Source organism: Mustela lutreola, chromosome 13, assembly GCF_030435805.1.
Source record: "Mustela lutreola isolate mMusLut2 chromosome 13, mMusLut2.pri, whole genome shotgun sequence".
NCBI classification, from domain to species: domain Eukaryota; kingdom Metazoa; phylum Chordata; class Mammalia; order Carnivora; family Mustelidae; genus Mustela; species Mustela lutreola.
Genome location: NC_081302.1, coordinates 66129283 through 66139248, shown reverse-complemented (window position 1 = coordinate 66139248; position 9966 = coordinate 66129283).

The following is a 9966-nucleotide window of genomic DNA, read 5'->3' as shown; positions in this document are numbered from 1 at the left end:
GATGACCCCTAACACAGAGTGAACATTCAACAAAGATTATTACATGTGGTAAACTAAAAAGGATATATAATGGATTATGGAACCAATTTCTACTCCCTTGTTATTAAGAAACTGGTGATAACCCTGAAGTAAGGTGTCCAAGAGACAATTTCCAGTATGGCCCCCGGCATGCCCCAATTTCCTTTTCCCCTGAGCTGTGTGTTTTGGGACATCTGCTGCTTGCTCCAGAGCCCTTATTACTCATTTTGGAGAGTGTCTGTCTTTTGTACTGCAGATGCTACGCAGACACTGCTCACTGAATCTTCATAAACTGCCATCTTAAGAGGACTCTTCTTCCCTTGGCATGCTCTGTGGCATCCTGGGTCTCACAAAACCTATGGATGGGCACAGCCATTCTCTCTGTGGAGATCAGAATTGGACAGAAGGTGGAAGTGTAAAATCTCCAAGCCTATTTTAGGGATAAGAGATTTTAAGCTTAGAGCAAAATCTGAGAGTGGGTCTCTCACACAGGTCCTCAACATTTCCTTATAACAAGATAAATATGCTCTAGTGATAAGAGCTCAGAGATAGTGTGGCTTAATCATTTCCTGCTTCTGTCTTTAGGACTAAATTTCACCAATACCTCATGTAGTTAGCTAGTCAATGTTCAAGGTGCTATCTCATACCCAGGTGGCTACCAGGATTCAGCCAGATTTCTGTTGCTCTTTCTGGATAGCAATATTCCAAATGTATTCAAGAGAGCACTTGCACAGTGTAACCCACTTTCAAGGTCAGACGGGGCTGGGAAATGCTGTGCACCATGGCTCCTTCTTAGAGATCCATAACTCATTAGCATATTAAACACTGGTGTGTCCTACAGTAAAGACATCAGTTTAATGTTGACTCAGCATAATACAAACTTATTTGACCATGACGCCCTTCAGTCATTAACAACTATTAATAATCATGGTGCTAGGAAGGAACATCCATAGAAAATGCTGCTCCATGAAATATAATTCTATACTTATTCATTTCAGATATTTCTTTAAAAATATCTGCTTTTGTAGGCACCATGCAGAGGTGATCGGTTTTCATGCTCTTTGCAGGCACACATGATCAGTAAATTCAGCTCCTAAGCAGTTTCTGTGATTATGTGATAAATCTGATGCACATGCAAATTGTCCTGGAGTCTGTGCAGTATTAGACCTACTGGAAAGGAGATCAAGTGTGAGTACAAAATTAAGTACTTTTATAAACTACGGAAACAGAATGGATAATGCAATTCATCTATTGTGCCATCATTTCTAAGCAACTGATAAGCAGGGAATAATCTGGGGTTAAAAATGATAAATCCAGGAGTGCCTGGGTGGCTCAGTGGGTTAAGCCTCTGCCTTCGGTTCAGGTCAGGGAGCCTGTTTCCCCTTCTCTCTGCCTACTTCTCTGCCTACTTGTGATCTCTGTCAAATAAATAAATAAATAAATAAATAAATAAATAAAATCTTTTGAAAAAATGATAAATCCAGTACACTGATTTCTGATCTAAGAGTCTAAAACTCTGAGGGGTTTGGACTAGCCAGTCAGGTGGGGTTGAAGTGGTCAAATCCTGACTTTAGCTTGTTCAGAAACTTAACTTCATGCATTTCTCTAAGTATAATTTAATTCTAAGGGACTGATCCAAAACATAACTCATAGGGTTGCCTAGGTGACTTAGTCAGTTAAACATCTGTCTTTGGCTTCGGTTATGGTCCCAGAGTCCTGGGATCCAACCCTGCATCCAGCTTCTTGCTCAGTGGGGATCCTACTTTTCTTTCCACCTGCTGCTCCAACTGCTTGTTCTCTCCTTCTCTCTCTCTCTCAAATAAGTTAAATCTTTTTTAAAAGATTTATTTATTTATTTATTTATTTATTTATTTATTTGACAGAGAGAGATCAAAAGTAGGCAGAGAGGCAAGCAGAGAGAGAGAGGAGGAAGCAGGCGCCCCGCTGAGCAGAGAGCCCGATGTGGGACTCGATCCCAGGACCCTGAGATCATGATCTGAGCCGAAGGCAGCGGCTTAACCTACTGAGCCACCCAGGTGCCCTCAAATAAGTTAAATCTTTAAAAAAAAGAAAAAAACCCAGATATGTAATTCCCAGAGTCATAAATCTGTATATAACTTTATTTATTCATAACTGGGTGCAGGTCTCTATGCATTACTTCTTTAAATTCCCTGTGCCCATTCACAGTCTGACTCCCTGGGTCTTAGTGAAGACAGCTGCTTCTGGCTCCTGAGAGAGTGAATTTCTTTTCCATAAAAGTTTGATACCTGAGAGGCTCCATGGTCGCCCCTGTGCCATCCTGACTCTGGAAACTTATCTGAGTGGACAATCCATCACTGAATCATTGCCTGTCCCACAGGACTCATCATCCACACGTACATGGAGTCCCTCTCAGCATTCTGGCAGGCTTACATAGACCCAGCTGTATATGTCTGATTTCACAGCACAGAGACAGCTTAAATTCTCACCCAAGGACCCTGCGTAAACTATTACAGAGATTTATATCCATGAATACTCAGCTAGTGATGACCATTAATTATGGCACTGATAACATTTGGAAAAGCCCTTGGAGGTTCTAGGGCAGTAGGATCATGTACTGTTTCTTCCTCAGAAGCAGTTAATTATACAGATACTCACATGGGGGATTGTCAATTTTCTGCATACATGCATAATAGCACGTGTGACATAGCTTTGAAAGTAAGTTTTCTGTTCAATTGCTGTGCTGCAGGATAAAGATGAATTGAGCCACTTATACCTGTCTTCGCTAATGGCTTTCATCTTCTGAGTCTTTTCATCTTATTCTTATCTCTTCCTTCCACTCCATACATTTTGAATATGAAATTACGTGGTTCCAAAGAAGTTCCTAGCATAGACTGTGTGACTATATGATAGTGAAAAAGCAAATGTCAGTATATTTTCTAATGCCAGACATTACCAAAAGCATGCAAATGCAACGCATGAAGTAAAGGGACAAGCCTCTCAGTGCAAATTTGGAGCTCACACATATGGATCTATGTGGGAAAGCTGAAGATTGCTATTCCTATCTTTCCAGAAAACATATTAAGCATCCCCATGCTGGTGTCTTTGTTTACAGAGCAACAAGGAACAGGAGAACAGAGTGCTGAAATGAGCCTCCAAGCCAGTCCCTCTGCTTCCCATTTCCATTTTGAAATGCAACAGACCTACTTGAGTATCCCCTTTGCCATGAGCAAACACTTCCATGTATGTCGCTGGGGCTGATCAGCCTCTTGAGGTCAACGATCAACGATCAACGATCAAAGTATTATTTACTCAGTACACTTTAAAAAAATTATTTATTTATTTATTTGAGAGAGAGAAAGCATGAGAGAGGGGGAGCGTCAGAGAGCAAAGCAGACTAACTGCCGAGGAGGGAGCCAGAGGCAGGTCTCCATCCTGGGACTCCAGGATCATGACCTGAGCTGAAGGAAGATGCTTTACTGACTGAACTACCCAGAGGTCCCAACTGCAAATTGTTAATTGTTCAGGCATAATTTGGAAAGGTAACCAGAATGAGCAGCCAGATATAATTCATGGGACACTAGTCAGGAGACAGGGAGACCCAAGTGTTCTTACATTTCCAGTTAGTCAAAATTACTGAGTACCTTCTCTCTGGTACACAGAAGAAAGAAAACACAGACCACACCTGTGTAGTTTTTCTTAAAAAGTGCATTTGTTTAGGATCCTTTCAGCCACTTCTAACTAGAATAAGTATGGTGTTCTTGAAGTATCCAATTACTGTAATTGCAATGGAGGTATTTTATAAAGTGGAAATGTACAGTTCTGATATTCTTCTCCTAGGGGAGAAGGGTTGTTGTTGACTTTTTGTATCCAAACTAAAACGTACTGACACTTTTTTTCTGTTATATTCTATACACTTTACACACATTTATTCTTTGGTCATGTTTTGCAAAGGTATGAAAGGATAGGCTGTTGCAACTGATTTGACAGATGAGTTAGGCCTACATATAGTAGGTTATGAATAAACAGTTATTTGATAGAAAAACTCACAGGTAACTTGACAATATAAATTGCAAGAAAGGTCTGTGGAACAGTAGGAACTTGCATTCGCTGTTAGTGGAATGCAACAGCTCACTTTGGAAGTCCGTTTGGCAATTTATTATAAAGCTAAACAGTCTTACCATATAATTCAGTGCTCATGCTCATAGGTATTTATTCAATGGATTTGAAAATTTATATCCACACAAAAACCTGTATGTGAATGGTTATAGCAGCTGCATTTAAATTGCCAGAGCCTGGAAGTAACAAGGAAGTCCTTGGTTGGGTAAATGGATAGATAGTGGTACATTTATACACTATGATATTTTTCAGTGATAAAAATATAAGCTATCAAACCAAAAAACACATGGATGAATCTTAAATGCATATTTCCAAGTGAAAGAAGCTCATCCAAAAAGGCCATATACTATGTGATTCCAAATATGTGACTTTCTGGAAAAGGCAAAATTAGAAATAGTACAAAAACCAGTGATTGTAAGATATATGGCAGGAGGGAAAGAGGATTGAATGGGTGAAATATAGATGATTTTTAGGGTGGCAGAATGATACTGTATGATACTGTAATGATGGATATATGACATTATGCATTTCTCAAAACCTACAGAACTTCACAGCAAAAGAAAGAACAAATTAATGCATAAAATTGTAAAAAAATCATTAAGGAGGGCTGGGATTCCAAGATGAAATAGAGAAAGTGACAAAATTATCTACGTGCATTGCAAATGTTTGAAACAGCTCACTTAAGAAAGTGGTATAAAAGGTTCTGACCAAGGTAACTTTGAAAAAGAGTAGAGTCTGTAAGAATAAAGGCAGAAGAGCTATACATAAGTGCTAGATTCCAGTTGATGAAGTTGTTTCCCACAAGGTTAGGGTTCAACAATCATGATGTACTATGCATGTGCATTTGAAATCAACAATTAAATAAATAGATGGCCGTTGGTGGGAATCCCTTTTCTAACTGTTGAAGCAAGAGGTCAGATATATGCAAAAGGAAATGCCTATAATGATCTGTGTAGTAACAGATTTGAGGGAAAGAGATTAACATGAACTCATGTTTAGCTTAATGTAGATACAAACTGTTACATATAGAAATGCTCATGGATATGTGCACACACACAGATTAGTGTCCACAGGGCCCTGAAGCAATGACACTCTAGTAGAAATGAATACACCAAGCACACAGAGCTTGGTGTCTAATGCCATTCTCCAACAAAAGGAAGCAGCGTTCTTTGGAGAAATGACTGATTCAATGAATTGGCAGGAAATACCCAAGTTGAGCCTCGAATAACTTATAATGACATAACAGATTTAAACAACAACAAAAACAATATACAAACAATGAATCATGGAACACTGCATCAAAAACAAATGATGTAATGTAGGGTGACTAATATAACATAATAAAAAATAAAAAATTAATTGATTAATTTTTAAAAACAATGGAAATATGTAAAGGGACATAGCCAACTGAAAAAGATCCCAAAGGCCAAAGCTGGAATAATTTAAGGGACAAAATAAATAAAATAGCATGGGATGAAAATAAATATCTATGAGTCTACATTGACATAAAGAAATGACTGAATAAATAAATGAGAATAATAATAAATAAATAAAAGAATAGACACATCTCCCAGGCAGAATAATTTCAAATGATTTATGTAGACATTTTGTCCTCAAGGAGGCAGAACATAACTTCCCACTGCTTAAGTAAGTGAATTTCTTCCAAGAGTATGGAAAGGAGAATAAAATACCAACTTGATATTTCAGGAACCTGACAAAGACTACCTCGGTCTGGAAACTAAGGTCCACATCAACAGTGGTGAGTCATTTTGGCAGTACGTATCCTTCATATGGTGTGACATGAATGGCACTTTACCTCTGTGGTCTTCCCTTTAAAACCTATAGCCCCAGTATAACCACAAAGAAACCTTCAGAAAAATCCCACTTCAGAAGCATTCTACAAAGTACCTTACTGGTAGTCCTGAAATCTATCCCATCAAAAACAAAGGGATTATGACAAACTGTCATGGCCAAGAGAAACCTAAGGAAATATGACAACAAATGTAATGTGACATCCTAGATGGGATCCTAGAGAAGAAAAAGGAAATTATGTAAAAACTAAAGAAATCTGAAAAAAGTATGGACTTTAGTTAATAATAATATGTTCATATAGGCTCACTGTGGCAAATATGCCATAATAAGATAAGGTTCTAATAGGGGAACCTAGGTGTGGGGTATATGGGAACTCCGTGTGCCATCTTCAGAATTTTTCTGTAAATCTAAAACTGTTATAAAATAAAAAGTTTGTATTTAAAATACATCTGGATTTGATTTGATGCTATATGCAGAAAAAAAGCACTAGGTCCTTGAGTGTTCTTTAAGGAGGAAATTGAAATAAGGAGTGTTTCTTTCAAAATGAACATGAGTAGAAATGATGGAAATATTCTTATGGCTGGCAGGAGGAATGATATATACTGAATGAAACATGAGCACATATAGACTTGGAAGCCAAATTCAAACATTGTATGAAATGAAACAACATAGCAGAGGGAAGGGAGGCAGACTACCGCACATCCCCCCGAGTGCCATGTCCACAGCTGCTGCATGGGCTCTGAGACATCCTCAGCGCTGCCACAGAAGCAAATGACAGATCATCTCAATTACTTTGGCAAACCCAAAGGGCCCAGATTAGCAATTTTTTTTAAGTTAAATTTATCCACCCAGATTCTTGTCATTAATCTCAGAAAAAAAATTGGAAAACATCAATTGTGTCCCATGCAAATTAGAATATCCAATTCTGATTAGCAGAGATTTGATAAATCTCTCTCTCTCCCCAGTTTCTGTAACTTTAAGAGAAAGAAAAAGCAGAAAACAACAGTGTCTTAGATTGCTGTAAAAATTATAGCCCGACTTAGAGCAGAACCTCGTGTCACCACGTGGATGTATGTTGTATTATTAATGTCCACCTCTTTTCAGTGCCTCATCCGGGCCACGGAAGGGATGGGTTATCGCTGCAAATCACATCATCATATTGTCCTGCTCCCCGTGGCTCGCCCTCAGGCAGACTGTACTCCAACCTGGAATCCCAATCAGAGCCTTTCTGCTACATTTAAGTTTGAAAGAACTCTATTTAACTGCACAAGTTCATTAATAAATATACAATCATGAAGACTAATCCATCTGTGAATTCAGTTTAGTTCAGCAAACAGAAACCATCAAGGTATTTCTTGAGAGGTCATGGTAAGCCACTGAATAGTACTTCAACCCAATCTGTATTGGCAATGTTTCGCGCAACATCCTCTGTCAGAGGCTGGAAAGACAGTGAGAGTCCTGGAGATAGGGTAGCTGAAACTCTGGGATCTGGCCCTGGGGATCTGCCACTAACTTAGCCCATTTGGATCTCAGAATCTTCGTATGTAAAATAAGGGGGTTGGTCTAGAAGAACTGTCAGTGTTTCACAAACTTCACTACCTCAAATGAATTTGAACATTAATCCCCAGTGTTCTAGAACTTGTTGCCAGAGAGACCCCTCAGAAAGTGGATAAAGTGGGGCACCTGAGTGGCTCAGTGGGTTAAAGCCTCTGCCTTCGGCTCGGGTCATGATCCCACGGTCCTGGAATCAAGACCCGCATTGGGCTCTCTGCTCGGTGGGGAGCCTACTTCCCCTCTCTCTCTGCTTGCCTCTCTGCCTACTTGTGATCTCTCTCTGTCAAATAAATAAAATCTTTTAAAAAATAATCTACCAATTAAAAATAAAAAGAAAGTAGATAAAGTCTTTGAATTCTTGGGTTTTATCTGAAAATTTCATGTTCCATACATACTTTTCATAGTATGTGTTCATATTTTTAGTAGAAGAATGCTTTTAATCCGTTACTGTAAAATCACTGTCACTGTTATTTGCCGTTTTCCTTCTACAGGAAAGAATAAAATTCATGTTCATGGAAGGTCCATGCCACATCTATGGTGTAGCTCTTTAGATTCTCATGGTATTCCTACTCCAATTTATGAATCAGCAAGACCAAGGTCTCCTGTACCTCCTAATTTCCTATCGCCATAAAAAGTTTCAATACTTTATTACATCCTGAAACCATAGTATATTCAGACTTGCAAATGACACTGTGCCAAAAGGCAAGGGGAAGCTGTCTCACACTCCACCATCAGAGGAAGGGTTTGGTCGGAGTCTCATCAGCCTCTAAGCCCCCGCCCCCTTTGAAAGCAAACCAATGGAATTTTTAATCAGGCCTCAGCCAGGGACATTACCAGTTTGTAGGTTTAAATGGAGTTGACCAATTTGTTTGAATCAGGTACAAGTTTGAATATTTAGTGGTTATTGAAGGGTTGGAAAGCTAAAAAGCATGATTTATTTGGTCCAAATATCCCATACAATCTTATTTAAACACAAATGAAAATTTCAGGACTTGTTATTCCAATTCAAACAATAGAAAAATTGTGTCAGTAAATAAAAGTTCAGAAGTTGTGAGGGTGCTTCCCATAGAGACTAGACTATTGTGCTGACATCCTTTGGCCCTTTGAGGGGGTAGTAATGATAAAAACAATAATCATAGCTTTTCGTTAAGAATTTTAATTTGTTTGGCAGTTTTATCTCCTCCAAACCTCACAGCAGTCAAAAGTCATAACATAGGGGCACCTGTGTGGCTCAGTGGGTTAACCTGCTGCCTTCAGCTCAGGTCATGATCTCAGGGTCCTGGGATCGAGCCCCACATCGGGCTCTCTGCTCAGCGGGGAGCCTGCCTCCCCTCTCTGCCTGCCTCTGCCTACTTGTGATCTCTCCGTCAAATAAATAAATAAAATCTTTTTTTTTTTTAAGTCATAACATAGATTGGATTGTTTTTCTTTTTTGTATTAATTTGTCGGAGGTCTTTATATATTTAGGATAAGAGTCCTTGGAAGGGTATGTGTTTTGTGAGTGTGTTTTTCCAGTTTATACCTTGTCTACTCATTGTCTTACAGGATCCATTCTCTTAATTCTCTTTTTTTTTTTTTTTTTAGACTTTAATTTTTTATTTTTTATAAACATATATTTTTATCCCCAGGGGTACAGGTCTGTGAATCGCCAGGTTTACACACTTCACAGCACTCACCAAATCACATACCCTCCCCAATGTCCATAATCCCACCCCCTTCTCCCAAACCCCCTCCCCCCGGCAACCCTCAGTTTGTTTTGTGAGATTAAGAGTCACTTATGGTTTGTCTCCCTCCCAATCCCATCTTGTTTCATTTATTCTTCTTCTACCCACTTAAGCCTCCATGTTGTATCACCACTTCCTCATATCAGGGAGATCATATGATAGTTGTCTTTCTCAATGTACGAAAGGAATCCATCAAAATCCTTGAGGAGAACACGGGCAGCAACCTCTTCGACCTCTGCCGCAGCAACATCTTCCTAGGAACAACGCAAAAGGCAAGGGAAGTAAGGGAAAAAATGAACTACTGGGATTTCATCAAGATCAAAAGCTTTTGCACAGCAAAGGAAACAGTTAACAAAATCAAAAGACAACTGACAGAATGGGAGAAGATATTTGCAAACGACATATCAGATAAAGGACTAGTGTCCAGAATCTATAAAGAACTTAGCAAACTCAACACCCAAAGAACAAATAATCCAATCAAGAAATGGGCAGAGGACATGAACAGACATTTCTTAATTCTCTTTTGATAAATTGAAGTTCTTAATGTTAATGTAGTCTAATTGGCCTGTTCTTTCTTTTAGGATTGCTGCCTTTTCCTGTTCTTTTCAATAAATCCTTGTGTAACCTAAATTCATAAGACTGTTCTATTTCTAGATCCATCTTCCAAAAGCCTGGCTGTTTTCACCTTTACATCACTGATGTCTCTGGCCCATGTTGAAGTTTTGTGTATGCTGTGAGATGCTGTCAATATTCATTTCTT